The sequence below is a fragment of the Anticarsia gemmatalis genome, chromosome 14, assembly GCF_050436995.1.
Source record: "Anticarsia gemmatalis isolate Benzon Research Colony breed Stoneville strain chromosome 14, ilAntGemm2 primary, whole genome shotgun sequence".
NCBI classification, from domain to species: Eukaryota; Metazoa; Arthropoda; class Insecta; order Lepidoptera; family Erebidae; genus Anticarsia; species Anticarsia gemmatalis.
This window is the reverse complement of record NC_134758.1, coordinates 1591657-1605465: the sequence shown is the minus strand read 5'-3', so window position 1 is coordinate 1605465 and position 13809 is coordinate 1591657. Positions and strand designations below refer to the sequence as shown.

The 13809-nt window shown below is 32.4% G+C and overlaps 1 protein-coding gene across 4 annotated transcripts in view; it reads left to right on the top strand.

Annotated features, from left to right (window-relative positions):
• Positions 1 to 13809, top strand: part of nebu (solute carrier family 2 member nebulosa) — a 53672-nt gene that overhangs the window by 26036 nt on the left and 13827 nt on the right. The window contains exon 1 of one of the 4 annotated variants that reach the window (XM_076122472.1): positions 3954 to 4154. The exons of the other annotated variants lie outside the window; for them this stretch is intronic. The gene's annotated coding sequence lies outside the window, so the exon portion shown is untranslated. Of the gene's footprint in view, positions 1 to 3953; positions 4155 to 13809 lie in introns of those variants that run through there. 4 annotated transcript variants of the gene reach the window in all.

Sequence of the window (13809 nt, the reverse complement as noted above, 5' to 3'; positions counted from 1 at the left end):
ACTTCGAAATAGGGTCAAGAAAGTGTCATTCTTTCCAAGGATATGCACATTTTCTTATTATTTGCTTTGCTTATAATTTCTTCTAGTTGACGACATTCAGCGCAATTTATTTTTGTAAAACAGATTATTATTCAATAATTTAAATAAAGCGTAACATTTTGCTAAATCACATAATAACTGGAAATTGTTGTTGTATCGTGAAACCGGTATGTTTACTCGTTTGGCGACTGAGCTGTATGGAGTTTGAATAACAAAATGTCACCGTAACGAAATTACATTTGAAACACACTCTTTCAGTGTCTTCCAATGATATTTCGAGTGCATGGATACTATACAAAACTATATTAACTAGCTTGACCGCGTGAATCTGGTCGCATACGAAATAGCATACCTTATTCCAGATAATTATTCGTTGATTTTGTTCAAGAAGATATATATTCAAATACTGGGTATCACCTTTGTGTGATATGCCCACTTTTCAATTATCTTCAGCGCTTAACTTCATAAAAAAATGTCTAGCGGTCGTCAGTCGTGAAAGCGTAACAGACAGACTTTCGCAATTATAATATTGGGTATGAATAAATTCAATAAAAATTTGTTAAATTATATATATTCAATTACACATATTATTTTGGCACAATGACACTCAGTACAACCAGTTAACAGATAAAAAGATGACACTGTTTTCCTTCATCATTAATAACGTACTCTACCAATATCTTTAAGGATATCTTTAATATTTACGACAGGCCGTTTATACTCTCTTACAAGGTAAACCATATTATTAATCTTTTAAAAAGAAGAGGTGTTATATCCTTATGTGATACAGGATACTATTATGAAGAGAATTTAACAGTCATTTCCTGTGCCTGGATCAAGCCTTTATTAATGTATGAGCGGAAATCATTTTACTCTTATACATAGGTTCCCAACCTTTTGTGGACTACCGCCCCCTTTACACAATAGTTTTTTTTTTTAACACATTGCTGTCTGTCTCTTCCCGAACGAGGGATTTGTTAGGCCTTAAGTCCACCACGCTGGCCAAGTGCAGGTTGGGGCCTTTGCATGCCCTCAAGAAATGCGCTAAAAAAATTGAGGCATGCATTTCAACACGATGTTTTCCTTCACTGTTAAACTGGTAATTTTTAATTCACTTTCAGCTTCGAAAACACTAACATATTAATTTTATATATTTTTGGTCTTCATCGTTAGTCTATGGACCCGCTACTGCCCCCTACGAACACTTTCAGCGGTCACTAAGGGGTGGTATTTCCCCCTTTCGGAACCTGTGCAATGTTCTCTATACGTTATGGTAACATTCGTAGTTCCCCTTTGATGCAATCAAAGGTTGGTGATGAATCAGTGATGAATGATTAACTCATTTAATTGTGATTATCAACCGATTGTTGATCAAAATATCACCGATCAATTCGTAAGATAATTTTCACATGCTCAAATTATACGAAAAAAATGAAGCAATGTATAGAGAAATTGCATAGTATTTATGACAATGCAATTTAATATTCGCTTCCATTTATCTAATATTAATTAATAGATGTCGGAAATGATTCATTAATTAGTCTGATTATAATCTGATTTAGTTGTATGACCCTTTATTACCGGCCACGACATAACGTTCGGAAGTGCAAATATAGAAATAGTAAAATGTGACAATGACGGCTAGACTATTACTAATAATTATCATTAGTTCCTGAACTATATTACATTCCTTTTTATACGTTTTGAATAGAGAATGGTTTGTGTATTTTACTATTTTACTGATTCATACTTGGTTTACAAAAGAAAAGCGAACAAGTTCCTTGTTAAGTTTCTATACTCGAAGGGTAAAAACGGGAACCTATTACTGAGATTTCGCTGGGTATCTGTATGTAATCGGGTTGCATGTCATGAACCGCGATAGCTAGACAGTGAAAATTCTTAATAAAGATGTTTTTCTGTTCCCATTATAACAACAAATAAAAAAACAGAATCAAATAAATATATATAAGACGGCTCCCATACAACAAACGTGGTTTTTCCTTTATTAAGGTAAGACTCCCCTTATGCACGGTTTAACTGGCACTAAGCCGACTTTTTTAAGTTTCTGGTGTAAGTACTTACTATTACAAATGTAATCATGGAAAAAGATATCACCATCTACACTATAATCGTAATATAAATCGCGCCAGAAAATGATCTCACAACGATCCAAATTACAAACATAACGAGCCATTTTTTGACAACTTTATTTTTAATGACATAAAGATCGCTTTGTTTTCGTGGTTTCATAGATAAAATATACTTAGAAACTGCTACCAAACAGCCTTGAAAAAAGTTAACAATCTACTTTATCATTTATTGGTGCGAAATAAGCAAATTATACCTATTTTATTGATAAAGGTTACTTTACACTGTAATACATGACTTATCGCTTGTAGACAATGAGTTATCATAATAATTATTATGTTATATTGATAATATTTACGTGGTTTCAAGGAATAATACTAAGTTGAGACTTTAGTCAGTCTGTCAGTATATTTGAGTGTATTTTCTAGTCAAGCTTTGTATGCACTTTATTCTAAGCGTCAACGTTTTATATTTTTAGATGATAGATAAAAAAGTTGACGATGCAAGATATTGTAAAATAACTCTGTTGAAAATTATTTTGTGTTTTTTACCAGAATAAAAATACATGCTGAAAGTAAATGTACCTAGCATATTATGTGTAGGTACATATAATATTTATAAATCTGTAGATTATCGTTGTAAGCTATTATTATTTGAGTATTTCATCTTGTTATATTACTAATACACAGTACCTCAGTTTAAAACAATTAACCTTTGGCTCTACCAATCCAAAAATAGCTTGTTGCAAAGAAACTAGAAACAATATAATATTTTATTAATTATTATCAGTAATTATAATAAGAAACAATATTATTATTTTCTAATCTTACATTCCAGAGCATGTAACGAAATCTTAATAAGTAAGACGGATTTAGATAAAACGTCTGAGGGGATATCGACATATTATCTTGAAGATTACAATCGTTGTGGGGTATACTATGTGATGGCCACGCTTTATTTGAGCAGTATTTATTATATACAATTTATATATTTAAAAAGAATAACTACAATTATCTAATTAAGAGAACAGGTCAGCAGATTTAGAATTCTAATGCCCATCGGTTCTATTTCAATTAAACATACAGAATCAAACTTTAACTAAAAAAACTTATCAAAAGAAACGGCTCAATACTTTCATTATAATTTCCAGTAGTTAACCAGCGCTAAGTTGTAAAAATACTGAATTTTCAGTGCTTTAAGACCTTATGTCCAAGGTTTGGTCTTGTATAACGATTACTTAGACAACTATGAATAACAAAATAATGTTTCAAACACGAATAGCGATCATTACTTCGCTGCATCATTTCTACTGCAGTTTGTTTTTGTATGTAAAACTGAATAATTATCCCATTTTCGTCCATTACTAACACAATGAATGCTGAAGGACTGCATTTTGCATGAAAATACTGCATAAGCATTTCTTTATTTTAGTCGAATAAATTTTCATGGCCGGTTAAAATACCACATCGTAAATAATATTGCTTATGCCTTATATCAGTTTCGTTTAACAAAACTTTTCTTTAGGTGGCATTCTACAAAATCAAGATATAAAATTTCAAACTAACTAGCACACTGAACTTTTAACACGCAAATACAAAAACCCTTTTTTGTCCACATATTTATGAGCCCTATCGTTAAAACTTAAGAGTTCGTTGAACACATTATTATGGCAATCACCAGTTTGAGGTACCGGCTTCCGACTAACAAAAAGTAAAGAAAAAAAATAAAACGGCTCTGTCAAAAGTATAATGCAATGCGCATGCGTCATTTACAATATCATATTCACGTATGTTTCCTGTAAAATGTGAGTTTTGTCGACTGTTCAGTCCGACTTAACGTACGGTCCCGCACTAGCCGTCAGTGTTGTGCCGTAGTTCAGAAATATAGGCCGCTGACAAGATTACGCGTGCGTGAAAAAAAAAAACGAAAGTTAAACTATGTTTTAGTTCGAATTTTAAAAACACGCGGGAGTACATTTTTTGCGGTTTTTGAAAGTGACTGACGTTTGTTTTTTTTTAATTAATTAGGTAAGTTTTATTTTATTTAATATTTCGTACACAAATATTTTATTTATGTTTTTATGTAACTACATCTTAATTACAATGGCTACTCTCATCTTAAAATTAAAAATCTAAAATAAATACCAAATTTTTCAATTTCGAAATTCAAATTTTCCTTTGACTGGAAAATTTTATAATTTATTATCATTGAACTAGTATTTACTTCTATAATCAGTTAGCAAATTGTTTAAGAGAGATGATTCAATTGATTTTCAATGCACATTTCTCCTTATCGTTGAGAGTAAATAAATCCATTCACTTATTAAATAATGAATGTGTTTGCCGTAGTACTCGTAGTTTAATCTTTTATTATGAAACACATAATTGTTTATTTTACAATGAGATCATAACATAACACTTAGGCCTAACTGTAATTTATTATGAGTAGAAAAGTATAGCAAATGGAGCCAGATAATTCCTAGCATTCGACTGTTATACTAAAATAACTGGTTAAAATCCAAATTCAAAAATAATTTGCTATTTTTTTTCCAAAATTTAATGTAATAAATAATAAAGAAAAATGTATTAAACCTGTTTGGGGATTTACATGTTAGGCATAGAGTTGCAAGCTTTTCTTATTGACTCTTACTTCCGAACTTGGATTAAATTAGATTGCAATACCTATTCTAACTGTCAAGAATTAGACATGTTTTAATTTTGATTTAAAATGATCGAGCTACGTAATAATGCGCTTTCTATATCTTCTTTATAAAAATCTTTAGATTTATTCGTTAATAATGTTATATTTTATTGAAATGTATGTGTCCTACAAAACACGAAAACGTGATTTTTTGTTATCTGATATTCTCTGATAGTATAATATTATAATCTTAATACACTTAATTATCTCATTTTTGATAATTAAAGCTAGATACAAAGATATGTACTGTCATTGTTTTGAGCTAATAATAATAAATTCTTTCCTATACAAATAGTAACCAAATATCATAACGTACCTATCTATACCTACTAAACCATTCCAATACTGGCCAGTCAGTCCAGTCATACATAAAGTTAAATAATTATTTGGGGAGTATTATAAGAAATCCCCTACCTCATTGGAAAAACTTACCGAATTTCTTTAAGATTAGACCGTACTGTATTATTGGAAATAGCCAAAACTAAAGAATTATGTAATAAAGGTATTCAACACTGTATTAGAAATCCATTAATATTATTAGACAACATTTTAAAATATCGCTTCAATTGTTTTGATCAGCCGTCAATTTTCTATTAAAGTTGATAAATACGATCTTCTGATAACAATCGGTAGGATTACATATTTATGTACTGTCATAGTAATCTAAGTATCTTTTAAGATATTTAGACATCAGAAAGCTGTCGAACAGTTTTTCTGAGTGCAAAAGATGGGTATATGGGATTAAACAGACAGTATTAAGAGATAAACTTGTTATTAATGGCGGCCATATCTCACCTCTGATCTAGAAATAACCGGATTTTTAGTGCAATGAAGATACCTTGATGGGTACGTTTGTACTGGATCGTTTTTGCTTGGTGGTTTTATATGTGGAGTACAGATAGCTTCAAATCCTTATAAACTGTTAGTCTGAAAGTACCATCCTCTTACTTTTCTAAATGTTTATTTGTTTTAAATATATCAATAACTGTTACCGGTCCCGCTCTTGTTGAATTATTTCGGCACAAAGTAGTTTGTATTCTCGCCTAAGATGTAATCTACAGTGCCATCAGAAGTTAAATCTATTTGTGAAAGCATAACAGTCACTATAGAGTTAGTAAGAGTTACCAATACTTGGACATTTTGCACCTCCGTAGCTGACTGTTTGACTGTTAATGGTAACAGGAATTGTACTATCAGGTAGTTTCATGCATGGAAATTTTGCTTAGCGCCTGCCCTTAACTAAACTTCTATAACAATTTGACAATTTTATCAAAATAACCTGGAGTATACCACTTCAAGTGATAATCTAATGGAAAATCCGAAAGTTAGAGTACTGCTTTATCTGGAAATACCTAACGGATTGTATTCTCCGAACACGACTAGCATTCGTGCTTTCTACTTGAAACTAGGAAACAACAATGATAACAAAAATCTGATATAGTGAGAGATTTATCAATAATTGCAAAGGTCCAATAGGTATTATCCGAATAGAGATTATTTTGATTTATCTATATTATTGCTTGAAGAGATAGGTTTGTTTCTAAGGTGTTTACTTTTAAAACCTAACCTTTAACTCTGAAACTATACAATTAACTCAGAAAATAAAAGAAGGTTGATAAAATTTCCAATGGAACTTGAAAAGTAGTATAAGCTTTTTACCAACAATGAAACATCTAACTGGGCTAATCATAGTCTTGGAAAATAGTCGGAAAGTCCAAAGAAAATTGTCCACGGGCAAAGGTGAGTTTTAACTTAACGTTTAAGTCCAACAACTTAATGAGAGCTTTGTATGCAAGGTTCGTTGATGGCAGAGCTATACAAAATACAGAGTTTAGAATATCAGTGATGCACACTCGTATCCAGCGGTCCTGTAAGACAACATGGCAATATATCTTGTCTTGTATTGACAAACTTCCCTTGCTTTATTCACATCAATATGTGAATGAGGCAAGGGAAGTTTTTAAGGATCGTATCAAGCGGCGTTATTTGGTCTCTGCCTACCCTTATGGAGAAGAGGCGTGATTTTATATGCATTTGTTTTGTGCAGTAATCTAGTTAAATCAAGCCAATGCCTCTATAAAGTTGTCGGTCTATAGTAGGTATGTAAGATTTGCCAGGTGTTTGGTAACAAGATCGCAGACAGTTATTTAAAGATACTGTCATTGTAACATGCATTATCAGTCAGTTATTGATAACGATGGTCAAATGATCAGAACCACAGATGTCGATTGGATTTACTTTTACTCGTTATGTAAGTTAAATGTCCAGCAGCTTATGTGCAGCATAAGCTGTTTGAAATGTTACCTACATTAGAAGCATTTCATTATAAGGTATCTAAGGGAATGCTCAAATCCGCAGAAAAGTACAGTCTGTGCTCTTATAAAAATTATCTCAAACTTTGAAAATTCCAGCTGAGATATTTCGATTGATACTCTAAACAGTCTAATTGAGTTGTTGGAATAGAATGTAGTTTAACATTTTCCGTACTCAAACTTCTGGAGAATACAATATGATGCATTTGTGCAAATATTCAAAACAAGCCTTTGTTTATACACAGTGCACGTATCATATTATGTTCGCACTTATCTATTTTACGTATCTAGTCAACATAGTAATGCTATACACACACTTTTGTATTCCATTTGATTTAATTGTATTTTCACAATAAATAAAGCTCATTTACCGTCTAAATGCAGTGCGGAAAATAACGAAAATTGTATTTTAGTAACATTTAAGGACAAGTGGAGTTGTCCTGTATTTATAATTAGTATCTATTGCTGGGTTTTCCTTAGATTTTCAATCAATATATCACCATATGGATGAAGGATTATGAGGAAAATTTATGATTATATAATAGTGTTACTACGTCAAATCAATATTAATATTTCAAAAAAATTGGTAACGCCATCTGTTGCTGTCAAGACTAAAGAGCTTAACCGATTTAGATGCAATTTTGAAAAGCTATAGCTTGCATTACGGGGACACAGGAATAAACTCGGCTTTTCAAGCTACTGAATGTACTAATTACTAAATATCACAGTTTAACTGCAATACATATGATTTCTATTTGAATTCATACAGAACCGGTAGTACACACACCTATGAATTTCATTGCTCCACATCATGCATGCATAATACAATAATTGTTATACACAGCCGCATTACTTTGTATATTTATTACATTTTTATTGACATTTGTTATAAGACAATACGAACAATAACACTAAAATTCAAAGCCAAGGTTTTATTGTTATTATTTTTACTTAAAAGAAAATGAATCATTTAATCTATCACCTTTGTACTGTCACGTGCAAACTTAAGTTGATTGTAAACTATAATTAAAATGAAAACCGTACAATGTTCATCATATGAATCAGTTCTGTGGTTTTTGCATAAGAGTTTGAAAGATATCTTTACATAACTGCCTCTGTAGTCTGGGCTATAGTGTATATATCCGCTGAGAACGAGGTCTCAGGTTCGATTCTTGGGGCGGCGGGCAAAGTTTTACATATTGGTCTTTTCAAAATTATATTAGAATATTTCTCAATAATTAGTAGCTTGGAGTTTGGTAACGTGCCCGGTATTTGGCAATAGGCTTGAGCCCTATTACATGGGACTAACTTTGTAAATTGCAAAACGTGGGGGTATTTAATACACCGCTGTCTACATCTTAGAATATAACAAGCGATGTTTGATCCTTTTTCCCTTAATAATCGCTAATTTTTAATAAGCTATATAATTTATAACCTATCATGTAAAATATAAAGATAAAGATCATGTAGGTATCTCCAAGAGTTATCTAATCGTCTTATTGTAAAACAATATCAGAATTAACTAGATATCAATCGTTAAATGTAGCATGTGCGTACAATGACTGGGCAGAACATGATAAGATAAAACGCTAATATTTGGACCGGACGTCGTCGAGTGGGGCTATTTCTCTTGACCGTGTGGGGTGGGTTATAAAAATTTGACTGATTTATACGCTACTAGATGCTGAGGGCCGGCAACAAGTTATTGATAACGAATCACCTGTAAACAAGTCGATCATTACTTTTAAACTTTCGCGTTACATTTTGGTTATTTTTGACTCTGCCTGTGTAAAAGGTGTTTGAAAAATATGATTTACAATTTAAAGATTATAATATACTCAAGGCCTAACCCTTCCCCTTCCTCCTCGCTTGGGAGGAGACTCTTGCCCAGCAGTGGGACAGTAATGTGTGAAAAAAATATACTTGACTCTTCGACGCAAGACGGACAGGGTTGTAAGTTGACCGTAAGATAAAGTGAAAGAAAATCTATCATTATCTAATATTATTTAATGAATTACAACTATTTACAACCTACAATAGTCAGATCTATATAGTTATGATAAGTATAGACGGGTAATGTTATCATTATATTAAGACTTATCGTATTCAAACTAATTTATCGAACATTAATCGCTAATAATCTCAATTACATATCGTATGTAAGAATTGAGTCCTAAGTTCAACGCAACCGAGTTAGTATGTTTACGGCTGGATTGCGTGTGAGAATTAGCCCTAGATTTACATATAACTCCTACAAGATTCCTATTCGATTGTTATCATTTTTTATTTTTGTTTAGACCTAGTTAGGAGTTTCGAGGTCAATAAACCACAATTTATCGGCAGCTAAAGGACCGATATGGTTACATTTAGGCAAACTGTCCGATGGGTAAAAACACATTTACCAGTATTGTAAATGAGAAGTAGGACTATTACTCTTTCACGGCGACGCCGATTAACCGATTTATAAGAAATTCAGCATACAATACGTTGACAATCTGGGCTAAAAAGAGGCTAAGCTTTTCCAAAAAAATCCACCTAAACGGATATAAAAATTGATCAAACTTCGGCTACACAGTTCGGGATAGCCGGACTTTTGTACTTACATAAACAACAGAATGACGTAAAGTACCATAATTCCCAGGCCGCTTATATTCAAGTACCATTTGATGTCACGAATATACATGAAAAACAATATTTTATCTAATCGTGTCCTGTAATTATACTTTCCAGTTCGTTATCTATACGATCTACGTATTCTGCTAACTTATCGTCAGTTATCGGTGTTGGACATTGACGGGTTTTGGAATATGACCGTGAACCAAGGTTTGAGCATAAAGGGAAGCATGGTAACGAAACAACAAATCCTGGAGAACGAATTTATTCTTGGCCAGCGTGGTAGACCATCTCTGATTCCGATCCTTGCTGTCAAAGATGATTCAAATCAAACGTTATGAAAAAAACGAATGCAATATATTAACATTTTCCAAAGTAAAGCAGAAATAGATGAATTTAACCCATTACTCCCTCACCTCTACGCAACGGTCTCCTGCCGAAATGAGCCATTAGCAAATCAAATTAAAATTAAAATCATATCAGAATGCCTCCTTTTTTGGACAAAACTTAGTTTAGAGCTACGTATGATGACTACGATGATTCTTTATGACGCATTTCTTTGTTACCATGCCCCATGGGCCTACGTGTTTGATGGCACTAAATTGCTACAATTTTGTTTTCGGTAATGACCGCTTGCAAAAAATACACTGGTTTGTATTGTTAGTCATACACTAAAAACGGTGTTCTGTAACCAATTTAGTCGTTTACAAAGGTTTGTGTTTACCTTATCTTTCGTTCTCTTTATTTTTAGTTTCAGTATGCTATGTTTAAGTAAATAAATAAACATGTTTGTTCTAGCATTTAAGAACCGTTTAACCTTTTAGTCATATGTGTACAAGCCGCGATAGTTTAATTTTTTTTATTTCATACGATTATCTTTTTCTAATCTAATTAGAGCTTTACTATGGCGACCAGAGGACTGATTGAACACATTATTACACTACAAAATACATTAAGTATGTAGATGAATTGACAAAGTGCCTGACTTAGTACAAAACACTCTTGCCCATCATTAACATATTTGTCGTTCGTGGGATTCAACAAACAACCATCACCTTAAAATTGCATATGCATTTAACGTATAAAATTCACGTTTTCCTCAATATGTTCTCAAAGAACAAGTAATTACAATGAGGTCGACGACCCAGAACAAGTTTTCCGAAGTTTTTTTAGCACAAATTTTGTAAATCCAGTTGTGTCCTTAGGGCGAAGACATTACATTTTTGGAAACTCGTCGTCCTATCAGCGACTCGTCAACTGGTTTCGATGCAATGAACTTTCTCAAATTTAATGCAGCCTTTCGATTTGCCAAAATGTTAAGGAATTTTTGGGCTTGTGATTCGGGTATGATTATGTGGGACGAATGTTGTCGAATATACAATTTTTACAATTTATTTTTCGATTTACTGTGTAAATACTTAGAAATAAGGAGGCGTGATTTTATGCATATATTTTAAAATATAAAGCTTATCCCTTGATTGATTGAAGGGGGAATTATCATCTCTCCCCTTTAACTAAGCATATCTGCTCATTCTATAAAAACAGAGATACTCTCATCTGCTCTACCTAAATAACTATATACTTTTTGCAACAGTATTTCATACAAGAATTACAATACAACCTGCATGTAATGTGTATACAAAAATAAGTCAATTCATATTCTACACTCATGCGGATGTGTTTCCGCACGGATATCCGGATGCGGAGATTGAAAGGTCGACTATTGCTCTTGTGATAATCACTGCATCAATTGTCTTGTATATACGTAGTCAATAAGTGTAACAAGAGGATATACTTATAAATATAAAAGCAATATTTAGTTTCTGGGTCCTTTTCTTTGGGAGAAATACGCTTATTTTATTTTGTCATTTTCAATGTTTCGCCAAAATTCGATAAGTTTGTACATTTAGTAAGTTGATAAACCACAATTAAACGTAAAACCTAATAAATGATTGGTCGTTTTCCAAATAAAAAAAAAATAACCAGTCAAAATATATTTACAATGATTTACGTATCTCGTAATGGGCACTAGTTTGATATTAAATGCATAAAAGACATACAGAATTACTTACGCATTCAACATGATGAAACATACATGGGTACTAACCACTGTTAACATGCCAGTAATAAGTGTAGTAACCAATGTATGTAACTTTTTAACTTCATAAGGATTAATGAATCTCAAGTCGTCTCATCAGGCAATTAACTTATAATTATTTCCGTATCACAATATTGCAATATTACATTATGTAAGTTGAAAATACGTTGCACTTTACGTAATTCAGTTATATTAGCTATTGCATAATCATGATTAATTGTACTGCGATTGTGATTTTCTTAGTATAAGATACGTTTTGTTTTTTGCTCTCCAATTAAGTTATAAAAAGGCGTTCCTAGTATTATTTAATAACGGTTTACGCCCGGTTTCATAAACAATCCTTATGTCTAGATTTAAGGGATTTTAGTTACGACGTATCAATTTAAAGGTCGATTTCATTTTCAGGTACGTTCTGTATGTCATCAGTAATTGGGTTCTATTGGTATCTTCTCGTAGATAAGGCTCTACACCTCTTTCGAAACTAGTGTCAGGTGCATTTGAAGATTGTCGTATCACTGTTTAAATTAAATGATTTGATATTTTATTGTCATAAAAGAATCACTAGTTGCAATAGCTATTTTGTTCGCAGTACATTCATCTAGCGGTTGATTTTGAAGAGGCTTTTTAGCTAAAAATATATTTAAGTATGTGATAGTTAGGAAGGTGACATTGAAAATTAAACATTTATTAATGACATTAATCTACACAATGAAGGATATTGAACTTGATATGATATAATAGTATCTATACAACAGATATAAAGTGGAAAAAACCTAAAATTATACCTAATCTGACGTTTATCGTTTATATGAATTGTAAAGAATAAATTAAATTATTACATAATTTATCTTTAATGCTATGTATTGTATAGGTATAAGATAAGTGTAGCTAAGAACAATAAATTATTATATGCTCTCCAATTAAGTACATTAACTCCTTGCTACACTTTAACATATTATATTCGCCCTTCCGTAGACATTCATAAACTATTGTAGCTCTAATTAGGTACATGATTTTGTTCCTTGTTCCCCAAGACATAATCTATCACCATGCCATTAATATCGGTTACACCTTATGGCGGAAAAATAGGCTACTTTTACCACAAAATTAGATATAAGTATCGCAATAGAACACCATGCCAAATTGGGTAATCTTCTGGCAGAAAAATAGAAACCAACTCTTTTGCATTATATGCATTTAAAGCTAGAGTAGAAGATAGCAGGTTCCATAGAATACAATCAGAACAAACAATGAAATCTCATTCTACATAATCTTATGTTTACAGCTTCTTATATTTCAAACAGTTGTATTATTATATATCAGCTTAGACTTTCTTCCAAGCTATGTTAGAGTCGACTTCCAGTCTCACCGGATGCAGCTGAATACCAGTGTTTTACATGGAGCGACTGCCTATCTGACCTCCGCAACCCAGTTACCTGGGATAACACGATACCCTTCTGTAAGACTGGTTGTCAGACTTTCAAGCTTCTGACTACTGTTGACGACTGTCAAAGATCTTCGAAATTGACAGCCGGGACCCACAATTTAACGTGCCTTCCGAAACACGGAGGAACTCGATATGTATAAGATGGTCACCCATCCACAAATCAACCTCGGCAAGCATGGCTTAACCTCAGAGTTCGATCTGCGCGGCTGTTGTTAACTAAGCCACAGTTGTATTTATTCTGATAATATATTAACAAGCATTAAAAACTCAATCGCTTAGTTCACTAGTTTTAATAAAGTTCTGTAGCGTGTTTGTTGTTCAAGCCACTACATGCAATTTGCACGCAATGCACGCGTTATTGACGGTCGTAAATCTGTCTTCCTAGATTTGTATCGTGTAGAATTGAAGTTTTGCATACAGAATTAGATTGATATGGATGTCTTTCGTGAAGAAGAAACATGAAATATATTATGATTGTTTTATAAAGAAATAGGACGATTATTCTCTAGTTT